The sequence below is a fragment of the Equus przewalskii genome, chromosome 16 (genome assembly GCF_037783145.1).
Source record: "Equus przewalskii isolate Varuska chromosome 16, EquPr2, whole genome shotgun sequence".
Lineage (NCBI taxonomy): Eukaryota > Metazoa > Chordata > Mammalia > Perissodactyla > Equidae > Equus > Equus przewalskii.
In genome coordinates, this window is record NC_091846.1 from 44,281,303 (window position 1) to 44,304,406 (window position 23,104).

Sequence of the window (23,104 nt, forward strand, 5' to 3'; positions counted from 1 at the left end):
AAAATGTAAAGAATCAAGACTAGCCAAGGCAACACTGAGGAAGAGAAAAATTCAGAGAACTAACAGATATCAAAATTTATTTTTAAATATGTAATAAAGACAGTGTGCTTTGGCATAAGGATAAACAAATAGACCAATAGAATAGAATAAAAGTCCAAAAACAGATCATGTATGTCCATCAAAAGACGAATAATAAAGGTGGCTCTGTAATGAGGAGGAGGACAGTCTGCTGAATAAACGTGCTGAGTCAGTTGGCTAACCATACATAACCGAATGAATTCTGATCCCTGCTTTCTACCAGACAAAAATGTGTATTCCAAATGGAGTAGAATTCTAATTGAGAGAGACAAATAATAAAATTTCCAGGGGGAAAATAAGAAAATATCTTCATGACCTCTGTGAAGACAGAGGTTTTTCAAAAACCACAAGCATAAAGAAAAGTATTATAAATTGGACTATATTCAAATGTATAAATTTTATTCATTCACATACCACAATAAGAGAATAAAAAGAAAAGCCACACAATGGGATCAGATATTTACGACACATATATCCAACAAACGACCAGTATCAATAAGGAATGTGTAAATATCAGTAATTAAAAAGAAAAATGGTTAAAAAATTAAACATACATTTTGCAAAAGAGGAAAATCAAACGTCTGACAAACTTATAAAAAATGCTTCATCACCATTTCTCAGCACTGAAATGCAAATTAAAACCACAATGAAATATTTCCACACACTTACCAGAGGAGCTACAATTTTGAAGTTAGTATTGTTGTTTTGGACAATCATGTAGAGCAACTATCACTATCATTATAACACTTATTTTCCAGCTTTATTGAAGTATGATTGACAAATACAAGTTGTATATATTTAAGATGTATACGTGATGCTTTGGTATACATGTACATTGTGAAATATTACCACAATCAAACTAATTAACACATCCCACCTCACATAGTTACCATTTGTATGTGCGTGTGGTGAGAACACTTGAGATCTACTCTTAGTAGATTCAAGTATGCAACACATTATTGTTAAGTGTAGTCCTCATGCCGTACATTAGGTCTGAGGAATTTACTTATCTCATAACCGAAAGTTTGTGATCTTAGACCAACATCTCCCCATTTCCCCCACCTCCTAGCCCTCATAATCACCATTCTACTTTCTATTAATGTTGTAGATTTTGACTGTTTTAGAGTTTGCCTTTTTTTCGACTCCACATATTAGTGAGATCATGCACTATTTGTCTTTCTGTGTCAGGCTAATTTTACTAAGGATGATGGCCTCCTGCTTCATCCATGTTGTTGCAAATGGCAGGATTTCTTCTCTTTTTTTTAAGGCTGCATATTATTGTGTATATATACATACATAAATATACATACCACATTTTCTTTATCCATTCATCTGTCGATGGACAATTAGGTTGTTTCCATGTCTTGGGTAGTTTAAATGATGCTGCAATGAACATGGGGACACAGATATCTGTTTGAGTGATTTTACTTTCATTAGATACATACCGAGAAGTGAAATTGCTGGATCATATAGTAGTTCTATTTTTAATTTTTTGAGGAAACTCCATACCGTTTTACATAATGGCTGTAGCAATTTATAGTCCCACCAACAGTGAATAAGGGTTCCCTTTTCTTCACATTCTCGCCAACACTTGTTATCTTTCAACTTTTTGTTAATAGCCATCCTAACAGGTGTGAGGTGATATCACATGTGGTTTTGATTAGCATCTGATGGATCTTACAGGAATATAGATTTGGGTTTTTTTGAAGAAGAGTTGCCCTAAGCTAACTGCTGCCAATCCTTCTCTTTTGGCTGAGGAAGAGTGGCCCTGAGCTAACATCCGTGCCCATCTTCCTCCATTTTATGTGTGGGACGCCTACCACAGCATGGTGTGCCAAGCCGTGAGCCGTCCGCATCCGGGATCCAAAACTGGCAAACCCCGGGCAGTGGAAGTGGAACGTGCGCACTTAACCACTGTGCCACCAGGCCAGCCCTGGGCATATAGATTGATATGACTTTTGGGGGAAATAATTTGGCAGCATCTATCTATTTGGCTTTAAATATTTTATGATCCAGAAATCATTCCTAGCAGACATGAATATGTATATTCACCATCAGACTATATGAAACTATTCCAGAAGCACTCTTCATAATAGCCCAAACTAGAAACACCCATATATCCATTAACACTAGAATGGATCAATACATTTATATATGAACATATATACATAAACATAAATTACCAGTTATTGTCTCTCAGCGATATATGGCTATAAAGAAATAGATCATGTTCAATGAATACCATATATCAAGGAGAATAAGGTAATGCTACATACAAAAAAAATAAAAAATAGATGAATATCAGAAACATCATGTTAATTGGAAAAAGCCAGACATATTAAATTTAAAAAAATAGATTAATGCTGATAAACGTCATCATACTATTTAGTTTTGTGATGTAGTGACTGGATGGGACAATAGGAGGACTTTGAGGGTGTTGGAAATATTCTATATCTTGATCCTGCTTCTGGTTAAAGAGGTTTGCTTAATTTGCGAAATTTTGAGCTATGTGTTCATAACATACGTATTTTTCTGTAGCATGATTTATTTCAATAAAATGTTTATTTCAAATTAAAGTCTTCACAGTTTTCTAAATTATAGACTTCTAGGCTTAGTTTTTTCAATTGCATAGTCTAGGTCATGAGTAGTACTATAAAGAGTGTTCTAGAGATAATTTGACCAAACCACACTGCAAAAAGAGGAAACTAAGTCCCTGAAAGATTAAGTGATCAGCACAGATTCAAGCAGGGAACATGTCTAAGAACTAAAGTCAAATCAAAGCCTCCTGCTTTCTGAGCTCATTTCACTTCAGTAGGACAGGTACTCATTCAACAAATTTTTGTAATGTATCTTTGACGTGATAGACACTCTGCTACATGTTAGGCACACAACATCAACAAAACAGAGAAGTCCAGGCTCCCGTAGAGCTTACATTCTAGTTTACACGTTAAAATACATTTAAAAATTGAGTCCAAAAACCCAATGTGCTCTAATAGTGAAACTGATCGAAATTCATTTCCTTCCTCTTTCTTAGTAATATAATTCTATTGGCTGGACCATGCACACTTGAAGTAACATCTACATTTCTTAGTCTTCCTAACAGCTAGATGTAGACATGTGAGTGAGTACTAACTGATAGGATTCAAGAATAAGTGGAGTGTGTTCTTTCTGGAGAATTTCCCTTCCTTCCTTCCTTTTCTTTCTCCCTCATTTTTCCTGCCAGCCTGGGCTAAGGTCATGAGGGCTAGAGCTGGATCATTAATTTCATATGAAGCCATAACCTGAGAATAGTGGAGGAAGAAAGAAGCTAATTCTCTGATACCATGGTCCAGTACATTAGACTTGACAATATACCTCTTGGCGTATTTCACTTATATAAAAGTGAAATAGAATTCTATCTTATATAAGCCACCGTTACTTTGGATTTTCAGTCACTGACAGCTAAAAAATATTCTAACACAACAACTTAATGAGAAATTATGTCATTTTCTATGGCATCCAGGGACATCCAGACAACCAGCTGGCCACTTAAAGTCCTATTTCTTATTGCATAACTCAAAGACACTTATAGCAACTACTCAGCCCATAAACTCAATGTGCTTATGTAGGTTGATGTAAAGTTGCAACGTTCACTTCAAGGAAACAGAGAGATGAGAACATACATCTCCCATATGTTAGTCCTGACAAAGGATTGATGTTGTCCTTTTCCCCTATATAAATCAATGCTACAGTAGATGTAGAGAAACTGAATCAATCACAGAACAGAAAATTTCAGTTTTCCTCCATTCATCCTAGTTATTTCTCTTCCCAAACCTAATATTGGCAAATGTAATCTGATTCCATCTGAAATATTTCATGTCACAAGCTATTCCATAATGAATATACCCAGAAATAATCAGTTTAGTGACTTACACTTAACCCAATTTAAAACTATGTTTTCAACATAAAGAAACAGATAAAAATGGTAGTGAGTATTTCATGTTACAAGATGCCATCAAGATTTTTTGCTCTGAGTTTTGTAATTGAATAGTAAAAGAAGAAGAGAAAGAAACAATCTAGGAACCAGCTCACATCTGTTTTGAACGAATCTCAGACTTAAGAAAAGACCATTTATGTTAGGCTAAGAAATACAGATTTGTAATTAACTCTGGTTTGTTTTCTGTCACTGTTGAGAAATCTGCATTGAATATCTGTCCCAGAGCTGGTTATGTGTTTATCTGAAAGAACAAATCTGTAAAGATATTTCAAGTTTTCCTATTCAAGAATGCCGCAGTCAATGATTAGCTTCCTGTTTCCTCACCATACATCCTACTTGCATGGATTTTAATTATATTAAATAACTGATTCAAGCAGCAAACAGTGAATTTAGAGACAGCATCAGAAATACAGAGCAAAGGTAGCATGTTGTCTGATTAGAAGAAAAATTTATAATGCTCTTTGTAAAGAGGATCCCAATTTACTTCCTTTTTTTTTGACTAAAGAAGAAAAGAAAGCAAATTGTTGAGTGTAAAAGCTAATAATGATAAGGATAAAACATTGTTATGGACATCCATAGCCTTGGCCAGTTACGGGAGAGTTACCATCAGCACAAAGACAAATTTCTGCCATAGAAATGATTTTTTCTGACTGGCTGCCGGGAACTGTAGCCCCTCAAATAAGCAAATGGGCTGAAAACTAAAACTCAATGCCCTCAGGGCTGCTGGAAATGTAAGTTTAAGAAGAGATGCAGTCTTAAACTCAATTTCCTCCTCAGTAAAATGATGAGCAGGAAGGACAAGATGATTCTAAGATCTCTTTTGAGAATATACTAATACATTTTGTTTAGGATAATAATCTTGAGTGGGGGAAATATATATAATGGAATTTTCATCTAACTGGTAAGATATCTTGAATTTTTTTCTTTTGTATCATTTTACTATTTAGTTTATTTAAATAACACATAACTGAAATAATTCCAGTTAAAAATTATGAGTGAATGTGTTTCTACTTCATTTATCTCCAACAAAAAAGAATTAACAGAACCAACTACATCCCTAAAGAAACAAGGAGATTATCTCAAGTCCCAAGCAAAGAAAAGGGAAAAGAGAAACAACTCCATCTTCAATAAAACAAGGAACAGCCCCAATTCCCAAGCAACAACACAAAACTCTGGTGCATATTTTTCTATTACTGTACAGTGATAGACCTTGATCGGAAAACAGCTTTCTCTAATAGTAATTCCCACGATCTTCTAAGATCTATCAAAATATTTAATCAGATGTTACTTATCGGATGTTACTTACTTTAATCAGAGGGATGAGGTATAAGAGTGTGACTCCTCCATGAAGAGGAGGATAACACTTGCTAGGCTCAGTTCTACTCCATTAAATTTCACGAGAGGTCAACTGAAGAAGACACAACGAAGTGTCATTGATTCTGCTGTGGAAAACAAGAGTGCAGGCTCAGACTTTAAATCAAACTGTTGTTTTCTAAGACACGAATTTCGAGAAAGAATTAGTGGAGCAGCAAAAGTAGGGAATCAGGCACTGATTCCTTAACATCAGAATCAAGGTTTTCTTTAAAGACAAGGGTCCAATTTAAGATCCTGCTGAGAATCACCTTCAGTGACAGGGCTAAGTGGGGACTTGTGGCAGTGAGTGGGAGAATGGAGACTTCATGCTAGACATGAGGCGAGTAGAAGGCAAATCTTGTACTGTAAACTAGGGATCTTCACAATAAACTCTGAAAAAGATCTTAATCACACCTATATAAAGAGTTCACAATATTTATCCAGTAAGAATAATTTATTACTTAGTTATTACTGTCGAACATATTAAAATACCATTGGAGAAACTTGTTATTCAAGCAAATGTGAATTTAATAAACTTATACAACATGGGAGAACCCCCGTATCTTGACAAAGTCCTGGAATGAGAGAGGTTATTTATAGGAAGTGAGATCTTGGGTAGAGCAGGTCTTGCAAGAGAGAGAATTCACTGGGATTGTGAAGAGCTGAAGACATCATTGCTTTAGATCTGTGGGCTTAGTAAACCAAGGAGTTTTGAGGAGTCTTGATGAACAAGCTATTTATTGGAACTGTTTGATGAGTGCACGCTTTTGGTCTTCATAAATAAAATGTTTTAGTCATTCTACAGTCTTATCTTCCTCAGAAAGCAGTTTCAAGAGCAAGTAGCTGAGTTATTTGTTTTCTTGGTCTTGGTATTATTTAACAAGATCAGAAACTTTTGCTTAGTTTCTGTTCTCACTGTTGACAGAGTTATGCTGTTTTGGATACATTGATATTTTCCAAAAGTGCTAGTCTATAGACATTCTCAGAGGTGAAATAGGGTAAAGGAATGAGGCACAGCCTGCAGCCTCAGAGCTGCCTCTCCAGCCTCTTCTTGGGTGTCTCGGTGTGGGGTGACTGTGGGGTTGGGGCTCCAGGAAGGTAAAAACCTGGCTGCCTCATTTTATTTCTCCTCCTATAAAACCCGTTCTTTGGTTCGTGTGTTTAATGCTGGGAGGAAGACAGAAGATGAGCACTTGGAGAGACAGGTCTGGCAGAACCTGCAGGGTGCTGGATGCGCCTGCCCTCTCCATGAGGACACTGGTGTGCTCTGCCCTGCCCTGTCCCAGTTTAATGGTTCAAACTTTCTAGCACTGGCCCCGTGCCGTACACCCTGATTTTGGATTACTGTGGAATGAAGTAGGTGGCCTTGCCGAGGGCTACTTGCCTCCAGGTAAAGATGCTCTAATGTTCCCGTGCAGGGGTTTGTATGAGATACTGTGAGAGGCAAAATGCAGACTTCTACAACCACATACATATATCTTGAGTCAGTGACATTGCTCCAGATTCTAGTACATTCCACAGAAGCATCATCCAAAAGACCCTCCAGCAGGCAAAGGGGCATGGCCCTCTCCACTCTGCTACGGCTGCTCTCCTAGCTCTGGCTCAAAGGCCATGTTGGTTTCCCATGTGCATCAAGACTTCTCCCAGGCCATACTTCACTCAGTCCCGTCTATGACTGCTCCAGCACTCTGAATATCTCCCCCATCACCTGGTCAGTAAGGAGGTATTTATTCATTTTCTAATGCTCACATAGTGCATGTGACAGAGGTTGCTAATTGCCTGTCCCCAAATTCATTCTCCCTTTTTTCCCAAATAACAGAATGTTGCCTTCTGGAAGAAATATGATATATGACAGAATTATCACTAATGAGGTGGAGGCAGTAGTTTTGTATGAACTTTCCAGAAAGTCTCTTTTTAAAGGGGAGGGCTACTCCATTCTCACTATACCTGCTCCTAATTTTGTCTGTTCAAAATGCAGAAAGATGAGCTGAGCCTAGGCATGGATTTTAGACCCCAAAGCAACACAGTAAGGGTAACTCATAGCAAAAAAAGAAAACTTGATAGCTTTACAATTACAGAGCCACCATTCTAGTCCTGGATTGCCTACCCCAGCCCTCTTAACAGGAAAGAGAAATTCTAAAAGCCACTTAACGGAAGGGCTTCTGTGATGTGTGACAGAACCTGACCTTAAACGTAGATATGCTTGATGTTTATTTCAAAAGTCTTTCTAGCCACGTTAATTTAGAAAATATTCTTTCTCTGTTAATAAGGAAATAGAAATTATAATGCATAAATTTTATTAATCCTTATTTGTCATATTTTAAAATTCTTATAATGTATTTAAAATGTTTTAAAAATTAAGAAAGGCCTTTTAAAAATCAAGGTTGAGAAATCTGGCTTCGTGTTGTAGTAACTGATTGATTAAAACTCTTCCATATCCTCTGTGTTGCATGTTCAAGCAGATGTAATCAAGATGTAATTGTCTGGGTTGACAGTTTTCCAGTCCAGCACCAAGGTTGACACAAACACATCGCTGATTGAGTTTCCACAATAAATTCAATTAAATCAAGTATAGTACAAGTGTAGTTCTGATACATAGTTGGTGGGATGGGAGAAGAGCCAGTGATGTCTAAAAAATGATGACATGATACAGATCTTAGCATTTCCTTAACACTTCCCAATAGACTTATTTCATTCAAGTCTTTGTCCCTGAACCTATCTTAAGATCTTTCTTCCACTTTCATTGTTATGCAGAGTATTTTCTTCTGTAAGAGACCTGGCACTACTATCAAAGTATTTTATCGGCAAGGCCAGTGTCTCCCTATTTAAATTTATCCTCCATGCTTCTGAGATGATGATTATTGTCACAGGGTAAGGAGTGATGTACTAAGTTAAATATGGAAGAAAGTTAAGAGAAATCATTCCATGTGATTACATGATCTTTCTTTATCTTTACAGAATGGTAAAAGATAGCGGATGCCCTAAGGAAAGGTCTTGCAAATCTTTCCTAAGATTAGCAGTGATTCAAATTTTCCTTTGCGTAAACAGGAAATCTGCAAAAACTCCCAAATGCTACATTCCCAGAAAGAATGCTGGGCATTCTCATTTTCTAACCTTTTCTACCTCCCCACAGATTTCGTGAATATATTTTTTTCTTTTCTTTCCCTTAAATCTATTTTTTTTATATATTCCCCCTCAAAAAAGTTTGCAGAGTGAGGCATAGTCTCTCTCGGTACACCTCTATTTTTATAGCCTTAAAATACATTTCTAAATTCTATTCAAATAGAAGTGTATTTTGCCTGTCACTGTAGTAAAACAGGCAGGGGTGAAAAAAAATAACAAGCTTAGGTAAGATATAAAGGTTTATGTGTTCTTATATTATCTGAAACTTTCCTCAGGGTGTTATCCTCGACTTCCTTGATTGATGGTCATTGCAGGCTTCATTGACTTCTCAGTCTCTACTTTTATTAATGAGATCACTGTGCTTGAGAAGTGCAAGCTGCACAGAGATGCTCTGGGGAAGAGATGCCTTAGAGAGAGAAAAAGACAAGCTGCAGCAAGGCAAGAGGCCTGCAGGGGAAGACTCCATCTTGGGTTGGATGTAGATGCTCCTGCCAGTAGATGTCCCAGCTGCCGGCTCACCCTGCGCTGATGAGAGAACTGCCCGCCCAAGACTTTTCCAAACTCCCCATCCACAAAATCCCGAGGAAAATAAAATGTCTGTTTTAAACCACTAGGTTTAGGAAGAGATTTTACACAGAAATTGAAAACAAAAACATGGTAGTTACTTAATCTCTCGGTTCATCAATTTCCTCTATTGTAATATGTAGGTTGATAATTATACTTATCTCATATGGTTATTGTGTTCATTAATAATAAGACTTATAATACACACACATATGAGAGGGAGAAACAAAATTCTGGGAGATTTAAAAAAATCTTTTCTATATACCGACTCCAACTGTGTGATCATTTTGTTGCTATAATAACAAACATCCTATCGAAAAGACCGACTTTCTCAGGGATGTGATAATTTATGAAATCATAATATAAACCCCTCCACGTTGACATCCTATGCAATTAATTTTGGAATTTGAAGCATTTCCAGACTTCATAGTTCCAGGTGACCATAGATATATGTGGTAAGTAGTGACTCTTTCGAGTTTTATTTTTGAACACTTATAGGACAAAAAAGTGAATCCTACTTGGTTTAGTAATGAAGTAAATTCTCAGAATCATCTTGATATTCGCAATTTATAAAATGTCTTAATATTTTTAATTGTTTTATTCTTGTCAGAGTTAAAGACCTCTTGAGAAACCTTCCTAATTTGTTTGCTATTTCAAGTTATTGCTTAATAACATGAGGGCATTAGAGACATAAACAAGAATTTTGTACAAATCAACCACCTGACTAAGGAATTAAATAGCCAGTGGCGATCATAAGACTAAATACAACCAAAGTAAGAAAATAACTCGTTCTGATTGACAAGAAAAAAAGTCATTTTTAAAAATATTAATAACTCTCTCTCTGTCAATATATATATATTTCTTTTGCAGAGTAAGATTTACCCTGAGCTAACATCTGTGCCCATCTTCCTCTATTTTGTACAAGGGTCGCTGCCACAGCATGGCCACCAATGAGTAGTGTAGGTCCATGCCCAGGAACTGAACCTGGGCTGCCAAAGTGGAGAGCACTGAACTTAACCACTAGGCCATGGGGCTTGTGCCAAAATATAATTTTATTAGCACATTTTTCACTTTATAGAAATAGTAGTGGTAAAATATGCAATCTGTTTGTATTCCTTATAAAGTATTCCAATATCTGAATTCAATTTTATTTTTCCTATTTGACATAGAGATAAAAGAAGAAAAGCTCTTTAAATGGTAGAATTGATAGGATCAGAACAGCAAACTAAGCTCTCTTTTTTTTTTGCAAAAGAATCTAGGAAAAGTTAAGAGACTATGACTGGAAATGGGGGGAATCACACAAGATGTTTAAAAAGAAATAGCTTGCAATATTATAATATTAAAACTAGACTAGAGTTAAGAACAAATCTTCAGATGGCTGTGTTGGTTATGGCTTAATGTTCAGTGTGGTTGGATACAGAATAGTTAACAATAATTCCAAAAATTTCAAATTATTCTACTTACATATTTATTTGAAAATGTGTTCAATGGTGCCATCTCAATATGTTTAGGGCAGGCTGTTAAAGTGAGGATATAATATTATACACAGCACCAAGTCATTGCATGCAGGCATGGAAATTTCCTCAGCCAACTGAGCATACTCAGAAGTCCCAGCCTGTGTAAACTGAGCTCCTTCTGTGTGGGACATTCTCTCAGACATTCATATGATTTAATCCATAGTTTCATTTTGTCTCTGCGTCTATTTATCAGGATAGGTTAAATTATACTGTGGTAAAAATAATCTCACAAATTTTATTGCCTCAGACTAGTAATGATGCTTGATATATCCAGTCATTTTTAATTTCCACTGCTTATCAGATAGTCCCATCTAACTACAATAAAAATGGAAATATAGGGGAACAATGAATTAATTGATTAGCATTATTGTTTCTATGCAGTTCTTTTGTTTGCTGACCAAATATCCCAACATTTCCTTTCCCCCACATTTAGAACACTCAATTTATCCCCAGTGGAGATAAGCCAAAGTCCATCTAGGCACTGAATCCATTTTGAAGCCCAGGATCTAAGTGTGTTGTGGGGTAATCTCTATCTCCAGTACAGATAGACTTCCTATAAACTAAAAAGGTTTTTTTCTCTCCACTTCAGATAATGCGAGGAAATGAGAACAGGTAATAAAAAAATTGAGAAAAGGTAGAATGGGAGATACACAATAATTACTGTAGTAATTATGAGAGCTCTTACTGTGGGGATGTGAAATGTTTCTTGATTAGGCATTGATTTTGCTCCCTGGAAGAACAATCCTTTCTACTTAACTGTGGCCTCTTGCAGGTTCTTCCTTTTCTATTTATCCTCTTTGGCCATATCTGAAGTGTTCTTGGGGAATTTGCTTTCCTCGGGAGCCATATAGTTTCTCAGTCTTGTCCCTGCCTTAGAAAAATTGAAGTCTCAAGAGTGTAAACTAGTCATTTTTTTTCTGCTTTGCTAGTAATATCTTTCTTGTAATTTGTTGCCAGTAGCAACTGTTTTAGTTTATAGAGCTACCATAACAAAATAACTGACTGGGTGGTTTAAACAGCAGAAATTTATTTTCTCACAGTTCTGAAGGCTAGAAGTCCAAGACCAATGTGTCAAAAGGTTTGATTTCTCCTGAGACCTCTCTCCTTGTCCTGGAGATGGCTGCCTATCATTGTCTCCTCACATAATCTTTTCTGTGTGCTCCTGGGGCATCCCTGGTGTCTCTTTCTCTTCTTATAAGGACACCAGTCATGTTGGATTAGGACCCCACCCTTATGACCTCATTTAACCTTAATTACCTCTTTAAAGTCCCTGTCTCCAAATTCAGTTACATTGGTGATCAGGGCTTCAACATAGGAATGTTAGGGGAACATAATTCAGTCCATAATGGCAACCAACATCTACTACTAACATTCCATTTCCCAACCTCTTTCTCCAGATATATAATTTTATTGCATACATTGTCTGTCTCCCAAGGAGCTTCAGGAGAGTTTTAATAAATATTTTGAATTGTAAAACATGGATTCCCAACTTTCCAGCCTCTTATGTTAGGTTCTTTAATAACTATAATTAGCCTCTAAAATGCCACCATACTTTTGGTAACAATTTCTATATTGGTCAATACAAACTAGTTATGCTGTAGTAACAAATTGGCACTCAAATCTCAGTAAATTAACACACAAAGATATATATCTCATTTATTTTAAATGTTTTTGTTTGAGGATTGGAGCCTGAAGGTCGAGGTAGTGTCTCTAATACACGTAGCTGTTCAAGAATGCAGGCTTATGGAGGACCCACCAACTTATAGCCACATGGTATAGAATATGTCTTCCTCGGATGGGATAGCAAGGGGAAGAAAGATACTAAAGAATCATGAGTAAGCTTTATACTACCAACATACAAGTGAGTTATTATAATCCTTACTCATTTCTTATTAGCCAAAAATAGTCAAAAGTCCTTACCCAAGGGAAAGATAAGGTGGAAAATATTTGCAGAGTCTTGACAATAAAAATTATTAAAAAGTTGAAATCAAGAGAGTACTACATGTCCTCTCAATGTCCTATTTAGTCACTGTTGTTTAACAAGCCCACCTAAAAATTGTCTAATTTTCTAGGAGACTTTTACTAGTTTGACTTTGTAATTTTTTATTTGATTCGAGCTGAGACTCAGTTATGTTACATGTTAACTTGTAGACTTCTCTTCAGAAGAAAAAGAATCACAATACTTGTGCTTTACTGCCCTATGGGATATTAACTAATGTTGTTATCTAGCCTAGGAGCTTTACCCTCCTTTCAAAATGCCTAAAAATGGCCTTTCTCAAAATATTTTTTGGAACCAACTTTACATCTTCTTGTTTCCCCCTCTAATTGGTGAGTTGAACAAAATAATTGATATCTGCTATATATGATACATGCGTCATGTTTTTAACATTTTTATTAAAATATTTTGACAGCATTTACTGTCTCTGTTGAAATATTACCTGATTAGAGAGAGCTCCCCTAACACTGTAACTATTTTATTTCTCTACATAAAACTTTCGCCACCTGACACATCAGAATTTGATTTATAATAACTGGTCATCTTCTAATATGATAGATGCACCCTCAGAGTGGTGACTGTGTTTTCTAGAATTGCATACCTCTAGATTAGAAGAGAGTTTGCCATATAGTAAGTACTCAATAAATGTTTGTGGAATGATTTAAGGAAATCATTCTGTAACTCAGAGAAAAATCCTATAACTTAAGCATTGCTATATTAATTGTTAGTAAAATATGTCAACTAGTAATAGCAGGTTTAAATTCCCATGACGTCTTCTTCAATATCTTGAAGGCTGAGTTTTTGTTTTTTTTTTTTTTTTTTTGAGGAATATTAGCCCTGAGCTAATATCTGCTGCCAATCCTCCTCTTCTTTGCTGAGGAAGTCTGGCCCTGAGCTAACATCCATGCCCATCTTCCTCTACTTTATATGTGGTACATCTACCACAGCATGGCGTGCCAAGCTGTGCCATGTCCGCACCTGGGATCCGAACCAGCAAACCTTGGGCCGCCGAGAAGCGGAACGTGCGCTCTTAACAACTGCACCACCGAGCTGGCCCAAAGCTGAGTTTTTGAAAGTAAAGGAATTGAAAACAAAAGTTATCCATGTTCAGTGGGTTAGGCAGACAAATATTCTATAATAATATCACATAATATCGTGTATGGACTGTCCAGAAATGCTCTGAAGTTCATCAACATAATATCAAAACATTGGCTAAACTAATTGGTGGCTCTTTTCCAGTTTATTCACAATGTGTTTTCTCATATTCCAAGATTAGTTTTGTTTTAGTGCTGATACTGTATGCTGTTAAGATTTATGTATTTCATTAAGGTTTATCCAGCTTTTTAACTGAGAAAAGACTATATAAATTTATTGTAAAGATACAGCATTCCTCATATAGTTGGCCTTGACACGAGGTACTAATTTCTAACTCTATATGAACTCTAGAAAATGAATTCTGTAGAACAGTGCTTTACTTGCACCAGCAGACGACAAGCAACTCATTTCTCTGGCTGCCTTAACTTCTCCTCCTGCCACAATAAATCTTGGTTTTCTTCAGGGACTCATTTTTCTCTTACTCTTCCTCATTTATGTCAATATGCTTTCAAATTCATGCCGACCTGTTTAGAAGCTTGTTTTGAGGATGACACATTTCTTATTTTTGCTGAGAAGAGTGTAAGAAGGATTAAATAATCCTGCATTCAAGATTAATGTAGTCACATGCCAAAAACTGACTAGAGGTGCAACTCAGCTTTTCAGTAACCACTTATCAGGAAACTTGGACACCATAATATTCACATAAATATTTCCAAGCAACGTAATAACCATGGGAACTCATGAATTTAAAATTTGCCCAGCTATTTCCCTTAAGGAACTGATATTTTGTATTTATCTCCCTGACTTTCTTAATAATCGTATTTCATGGTTGACAGAAAAACCACCGTGTTGCTCTATTAGCACACTGATTTTCACTTTCACCTATGGCAAGTAAGGTAAATGTTTACCACACTGCCAACCTTACATTATATAATGGATTTTCCATGGATAAAATGAAATTGATTGGAAAATTTTCAACTACTCAAACATATTGAACCAGGCTATTTTTTCAAGAAAAAAAATTGAGAATTACTTTCCAGAAAATATCTTACAAGGAATGATTACTAAATTGACTTCAAGCCATATATATGGGTATATATTAATTTAATTCAACAAATAATTATTAGAATTTATAGTTTGATAGCATTTATTATATGTGAACATTTTACATATAATAAATGTCTAAGTACCTTTTCATAACACTCAATATCAGTCATGATCTAAACTTTACCTACCACTCCAGCTTATTCTCCTGCCAATGACTTCATCTCAATCCATTTATCTTGCTATTCTCCTCTTTAGAATTCCCTAGCTATTCTGATTCTTTCATGTCAAAGACCTTTACATAATACTGCTCTCTAAATAGCATGCCCTTCCTCCATATTCTATCTGATTAATATCTATTGGATTTTCAGGTAATCTGAATGAGTACAATCCCATCTGGGAGACTTTTATTCACTGCTCAGACTGAGTTAGGTGTTCGACCTCTGTGCTCAATCTTCATCATCTACATATCTTCACAATGGGACTTGTCATGCCACGTTGAAATTTGTTTGCCTGATTCCCCCACCCCAAGTAGAAATCTGTCATCCTTGAAAGCAGTAACTATATTTAATTCATCTCTTTGTTCAGTGCTTTGGGGACTCATATTTCCTATTTGAAGTTGTTAAGTGGGGAATAGATATTTGCAAGGCTCTATGAAAAAGTTCAGCTAAGTACCAAAAGAGTCACCAGAGTTAATGACAAAGAATAGTAGAACTGTGTAGATGTTTCACATCTCATTGGTTAAAAAAAGTTGCTTGTATTTAGCAAAGCTACAATGACCGTAGAAATGTGGAGCCATTTATTACGATGAAATTTAAAGGAAGTTTGATGGAGGCAGATAACAGGGAAAAACTGCGAGTGAAAGGGTATGCACTACATGAAAAGACATGGTCTTAGCTTAGTTCTTGAGCCAGTTTCTTTCACTATTTAGTTTAGAACCACCTGGCTTGTGGTGGGGTTTCTTCATTAGCAAAAGAAATTGGGCAACAATAAAATTTAAAGTTGCAATATGAATTGTCTTTGGCTTTCCCAATTGTCTGATAAACTTAGTGAACTAAGTTTATTAAATTGCCTTGAGATCTGTAATTGATATTTAAGAATCAGGGAACATTATTAAATATCTGCCACAGTTTAGGCATTTAAAAATGCTTGCAGAAAGTATAATTCAATAAGCTCAATAAATGACTCAAGTGATGAATTTTATTCATAACCTTCAAAAAAGAAAGAAGACACCTACAATGATTTGACCACACTAGGATTGCCTCTCTTGCTGGACATTCATACTGTACAAATTATAGACATTACAGCATTTCAGACATAATGTGATTCCTTTAAGCCTATTTTAATTCAAATGTGGTCATATATTAATTGGATAGAAAAGCCTTCATCACCTTTTATGTAAATTATAGTTCTCTTCCCACTAATCTAGTCTCAGCAAATCTTATTACATGTGAAGGTTAAATTGCTGAGACTGGGCATCAGGGAGTAAAAACATTTTGTGCCTGCTCTGAGCTATGTAAAGTGGATCTGTGAAGACAAACTATGAAGGACTGATAAATAGAAATGAGATAGCTGATGACCAGGATGATTATAACATTCCCCTCAGCCTGACTAAACATCACACAGGTTTCTTCCTTACCGCAGGCCCTGACTTCCCTATTCTTAGAGAATTTACTTTAGAAAATATGCAGCTGTAAATTCTCTCTCTGCCCCTTTGAGAAGTAAATCTTCTCCCTGCCTCTTGCCGGTTTTACACCTCAGAAATGTCTTTATCAAGGGCCTGGGAGTTATGTCTTCAAAATGTAATTATCAAGAAAGATAGAGTCCCTATCTTCCAGGCTCCATGGGAGGATAGGAGCTTAACTTCAATAAGCACCAATTAGCAAACTCAAATGGCCTACTCTCGTTGACCCACTCCCCCTCTGAGTCCTCCAGGACTTGGCCATTAGCTCACCCCTGCATTTAAAGATCTCTGCCTTTTGTTTCAGTGGAAATGAGTTCAATCTCTCTTCCCCATTGCAACAAAGTCTGCTTGCCTGTTTAACTTGTCTGGTGTAACTTTTCTTTGCTAGTGATGATACTTAAATTATACATAGATTATACTTAGATAGTTAGATTATGTCTGCCCTATCTATCTTTCAAACAGCTTCCTAATACAATAATAAATATAAGAATATTCTTTGGTAATTATCTCATTGAAGCACAACTATAGCAATTAATTATTTCTAATGCTACATCAATTATACAAACAATATGCTCTTTGTTATCAATTAATAGTATTTATGCTTTCTTAAAAGAAATATCAAAATCCAGTGTTTTTCTAACACTGTCTATGACAATATTGAACATTAGTGTTATTCATATGTAAGTTCTTAGATAATATTTTAAAAAATTAAAGTATCACAAAATTAAATCTCTATCAAACATACATCAAATAGATATAAGAGGAAAGCAATTAACATTTATTTTTGATCTACTATAGTCTAGGCTGTTTTATATATTATCTCATCTAAGCTCAATTATACGAATTTGACATCAAACTATTTAATAAAATATTAAATATGACCTTGTATAAGTTAAGATATGCTAGTATATGCTATAGTAATAAATAATCTCTAAATTTGATCTGCTTATCACATCAAATGTTCATTTCTTCCCCACATAAAGTCCACTACAGGTCTCTTGTCACTGCAGGGCAGCCTGCCTCCACATAGCCAAGCCAGGACTACTGCTGCAAGGAAAGAGAGGAGAAACATGCATTGGTCTCAAATGCCTCCAGAAAGAAGGACAAGTATGTATTCCACTCACACTTCACAGGTCGAGTAAATCGCATGGTCATACCTAACTTTGAGGAGATAGCAAATTCAGTCTCTGCATGTTCCCAAAAGTGGTGAGCAGCAATAACGTCTACCATGCATTTTCATATTAAAACTTACATGCTTGGACTTAACTATTTTATTTTTCAATGTAGAAGTTAAATTAAAAATATAGCACATAGGGGCCGGCTCCGTGGCCAAGTGGTTAAGTTCGTGCGCTCAGCTGCGGCGGCCCAGGGTTCGGATCCTGCGCTCAGACATGGCACCACTCGTCAGGCCACGATGAGGCAGCCTTGCACATACCACAACTAGAAGGACGTGCAACTAAGACATACAACTGTGTACGGGGGGGATTTGGGGAGATAAAGCAGAAAAAAAAAAAAAAAGATTGGTAACAGTTGTTAGCCCAGGTGCCAATCTTTGAAAAAAAAATATATAGCATATAATATGCACATAATTTTAAATTCTAACACAAATTTAATCTGACTTTCTAAATTCTTAGCTAATGATGGTGATAATTATCTCATTTTGACTATAATGGTTTGAAATTCACACTTATTTGATTTGAAAGTAAACATTAAACAAAATATTAAATAAGAACTTAGCATAATGGCTTTTGAATTGAGAAGGCAAGTTTCATAACCTTGGTTACTATCTTTACATGTATATTTAGCCATTTTAACATTTTATAGACCAAGACCTTTTTCTACAATGAAAACTCTTGCTTTTGATAATCTGGATATAGTAAGTAATGTTGCTTACTATAATTCTTTTCCATTTGTAATATTTTTATTCAGTGTTGCATTGAATAGGAATCTAATTGTACTAGCTTACAGATTTCATATCAACTTTCCCCATATTTTTCTTATCTATATTAGCCATTTCATTGAAATGCAAGTTCATATCATCTCACTGGTATAATAATCACAATAAGAAAATTCTATTTTTATTCAGCGTGCTTTCATCTTAACTTCTTATGCAAAAATATCCTGGAATTATTTCAATGTTTATCCAAAGGAAACTAAGTTCGCTGAGTATTGGGACACTGAGAAACCTCACAAGTATTCAGTCTCAAATATTTGCCAGGATTTACATATTGTGTTTCCCAAAAAACATAGCAGACTCTCTGTTGCAGATGAATACATACACCCACACAGTCAATTCCAAGAGAAAATAGGTCATGAAGACCGAAATTCTCCATGTCATTTCCTGGGCGTTTTTAATCTTCTGAGTTGCCTTCATCATCACATTGACTCTTTCGAAGGCAATTGCTGTTCCCTCTCCCATCTCAGTTCTGCTGGGGCTTTACTAACATCACTGTTCACTGATTTGTAATCTGCATCCTTTGCCACTTCACTGGTGACTCCCCCCCACTCCCGACAGCTGTGTTCAAAAGTGTCTAAATGGATGCACCTTTAACCCTTTATTGCCCTCAGCAGATGCCCTAGTTGTCCTTCCCTTTATGACCAAACTTCATGGAAAAAAGTCTAAACACTCTGCCTTACCTCCCCTCCTCTTCCCGTGCCTCTGTCCATGAGAGTTCTCCTTTCTCATCACACTAATTACTACCTTCTCCTTTTTAAAACCTGCACCACAATCACTCCCTCTAGGGACACTGACAAGCTCTGTAATGTCAAATGCAATGTCTCTTTCCTAGCCTAGATCTTAATTGGGAAGCTTGACAATTTGGGTCAAGCAATTTAGTTTTTAATTTTCACATTTCCGTTTCAAGGAAACAACTTAAAATTTTCCACAGAGGGCATTTGCTCATTGCCAACATTTTCTGGTTCCACTTGTTAGTCATTATTCTCTTTATTCTGCTTTTTACACATCCCCTCCCAAATTTAGTTGTCATGTCACACTTCTTCCTCTGCCGGTAATTTACAGTGTAGATTCCTCTTGTTCCATAGATATATATTCTTCTTGATATACAAAGGCTTCGTGTGTTTATTTTCTTTCTTCATCAACATAATATGCTATTGCTTAATTATAGTCCCTGTCAGGAACTTCAACCATCTTCTTTCATACTGATAGATTTTATTATACTTCTCCTAAATTACAAGATGAAGTTGGTTATTTCTACAAATTTAGTATCTCGCAATTTGGTATTTGTCATTAGATATAACTAGTGGGAAGTGTTCATTTTTATTATAAAATGAAACACGTATCTAGAAACTCCTGCTAAAAATCAGGACATTATTATACAGGATAAAGGTGTTTGAGTTCTCTGTGCATGCGGAGTCACAGCATCTATGAGAAATTCTGATGTTGATGTATGTTTCTCAAATGTGTTGTCCACATACCTTAAATCATCCTTTGACTCTCTGTGCCAGTAAATCATCTTAAGGCTCCTAGTTCCATAATTGCTTCAAGGTTTTAACATGTGTAAATAAGTTAAATGCACATCTAAGATATTAACTTATGTTTTTGTGTCTTTTTCGATCCCTAGAAGTATTTTTTCCTCGTCCCTTGTCACCTCTCACGCTGGAACAGTTTCCAGGTATTACCTTAAAGGTTTATGGCAAGCTGCAGGATTAGGCTGTATTCTCTCTAGCTATTATCTTTGGACAAGGACAAAGTTCTTAATATTTATTAGGAAGATTTTAAGGAAATAAAGGATAGGACAAAAGCATTTATGGACACACAGGAATATCTTTGGAGAAGCAAGGAAAGTATACCTATACTTTCATTCTATTTGTAATTGGCTATACAGAGCTTCCTCAGACCAGATATACAAGGGGAGAGATGTTTTCAGGTACTGTCATATCAAAGCTGGGCAAAGAAACTGGCTAGCAGCACTGGGGAAAGAGCACAACCTAAAGAGAAAGCTGTTTGGGCTTGCAAAAGAATCCTTACAAAATCATTGCACAGCAGCAGCAAATTTCAGACCTAAATGTGCTTAAAGACTGGGTCAACGCATACAATAACAGGAACATGATTTGATAGACACATGTACTGATCCCCAATTCCACTTCACTCTATTCCTCAAAACTTGATGTGATCCAGGCCAAGAATTTCCACCACAAAATAGGATTTATGCTTAAAGTAGATAGGATGGAGGCAGGAGTTACATTTAATCACAGGAAATGAATAAATAGTGCACATTTGAGCTTGCTGATGGAGATTCATATATGTCATACACTTATTTCCTTGAAAACATGATTTTTTTTCTTAAACCACTTCATCTCCATTATTCATAAGGTGAGTAAACATCTTATTTATCATTTAGGCAAATTGTACAAAATCAATAACAAGCTTTTGACTCCATTTTGCTCCATCTTAAATTTAAGTTGCAATTGTATGTGTGCGTATGTGTGTGCATGCATACATGTATAATCTCACCATACATTCAGGACAGCCATGTGAGGTACAGATAAATGGTGCCGTATTGCATATATGGTAAGTAAATCTCAGGGAATCTAAATGGTTTATTCAAGCAGTAATTTGGAGAGGGAGGATTCAGCCCTGGTCTATAACAACCTGCTGCATATGTTTTGCTCCATAAAACTCCTTGTAGTCTACGGCAGCACAGACACTTGAAATAATTTATGAATTTGGTGAAATGAAAAAAATTCAAGCTAGCTGAGGAAGAATCAGGAGGCTTGCCCACTGCCTGACGACAACAGCTCTTAGAGGCAGCTGCCCCTCTTTCAACTGGATGGGGACACACAGTCTGCATTTCCCATGGGCTCTGTATGCATGAGTCCACTGGCCAGTGGCATTCCCAATACTGGTATGCAACTCCCCCAAGCAGCTGATGCCCAAGCTTAGACTGCCCGTCTCCTCCACTAGAAAGGCCGCTCTTACCTCTGCTCTAAAAAAGAGGAACGCAGCAAGGGCACAGCATCTTCCTCCTACAACACAGTCCAAGAGATGTCCCTGCATAGGATGGCAAGAAAATGAGATTACCCTGCGATAAGCTGCACGTGGGTTCTCAACACCACCAAGAAATAGAGAGGGACTAAGGGCATTTTCCCAAGCGCTTTGCTCTACCCTAGTTATTTAGTTTTGCTTTTGAAAATTTTTCATTTTATAGAGGATTACTTTGACAAGTTTCTTTTTTTTAAACTCTTCAACTAATTATATTGGTAAGGGAAAAAATACATCCTTAATAAGAATTCTTGTCATAAATTCTGTCAGCTATGGTATTTTAATTGTTAATGTATTGTAGCCGAAAAATTGTTAAGATATGACAGTAGTGACCAGGAGATCCAGGGTGGTAATTAAAATGCTTGGATAGCCACAATATATACACACAGGTACATAAATACTTAACACACAAACGCATAAACATTTTGAGCTGAAAAGAGAAAAATTATCCCCAGACCAGTTATTTATTAAAAGCAAAGGGAATGTCCAAGCCCAGTTGTGGGAATAAGTCTTTTTGGTGGAGTAAGAAGCTGTTTTGCATGTATGAAAACTGTTGACCTTCAAATAAACTTATGCTGTTAGAGTAAACTAACCGATACAAAACTATAGAAAAAAAACAAGGCATATTTCTTCACATATTATGCCATATAATTCTTTTTCAGTGTTTATATACCTAAAATTACAATATAAGAAATAAATACATGACTATAAATCTCCTTTTGTTTTAGTAAACTTCTAATTTTAAAATAGTTGTGGATTTACAGACCATTTCTGCATACTCCTCATCCAGTTTACCCCACTGTTATCAGCTTACATCACCAAGAAGTTGTCACAACTAACCAACATTGGCACATTACTGTTAACTAAACTCTAGACTTTTTCTTTTATGTGCTAGTTGGTCCATTAATATAACATTTCTATTCCGAGATCCCTTCCAGGGTACCACATTGCATTTAGTCCATTTAGGAATCTTGTGCCTTTGGCCTCTTTTGGTCTGTGAAAGTTTCTCAGTCTTTCCTTCTGTTTCATGACATTGAAAATTTGGGGGCTATTACTCAGGGAGTTTGTAGAATGTTCTTTGATTTGAGTCTGTATGATGTTTTCCTTCTAGTTATACTGGGCTTTTGTGTTTGGGGGAGGAATGCCACAGAGAGGAAGTGCTTTTCTGATCACATCATAGCAGGGATACCTGATACCAACATGACATCACTGTTCATATAAACCGTGGTCGCCTGGCCCAGGGAGTGTTTGGCAGGTTTCTCTACTGTCCCGTTACCAGCAGCCCCTCCTCTCCCCTCACGCTCTCCAGACCTTTGCATGTTGCAGTTTTTGGAAGAAAGTCACTGAGTACAGCCCATGCTAGCAGAGTCGGGGAGGACTTAGCTCCACTGCCTGTAGGAGGATTGCCAACATAAGTTATCTGGAATACTCTTACACAGGAGATTTATCTCTTCTCTTGTATTTATTTGCTTATTCAATCATTCATTTATATCAGTATAGATTCAGGGATATTTACTTTATACTTTGTGTCATAGTCCAGTTCCTTATAAATGTTATTAAAAATAAGTTATTCAGGGGCTGACCCAGTGGCACAGCAGTTAAGTTCACACGTTCCACTTCAGCAGCCGGGGGTTTGCTGGTTCTGATCCTGGATGTAGACCGACGCACCGCC

At 36.3% G+C, this 23,104-nt stretch overlaps 1 long non-coding RNA gene across 1 annotated transcript; it reads right to left on the bottom strand.

Annotated features, from left to right (window-relative positions):
* Positions 1–1,387: 1,387 nt before the first annotated feature.
* LOC139076392 (uncharacterized) lies at positions 1,388–19,117 on the bottom strand. Its single transcript, XR_011527959.1, has 3 exons — positions 19,068–19,117; positions 5,361–5,496; positions 1,388–1,461 (listed from the first exon to the last, which is right to left on the bottom strand). It is a non-coding gene; the product is annotated as an uncharacterized lncRNA (long non-coding RNA).
* Between the last annotated feature and the right edge of the window lie 3,987 nt (positions 19,118–23,104).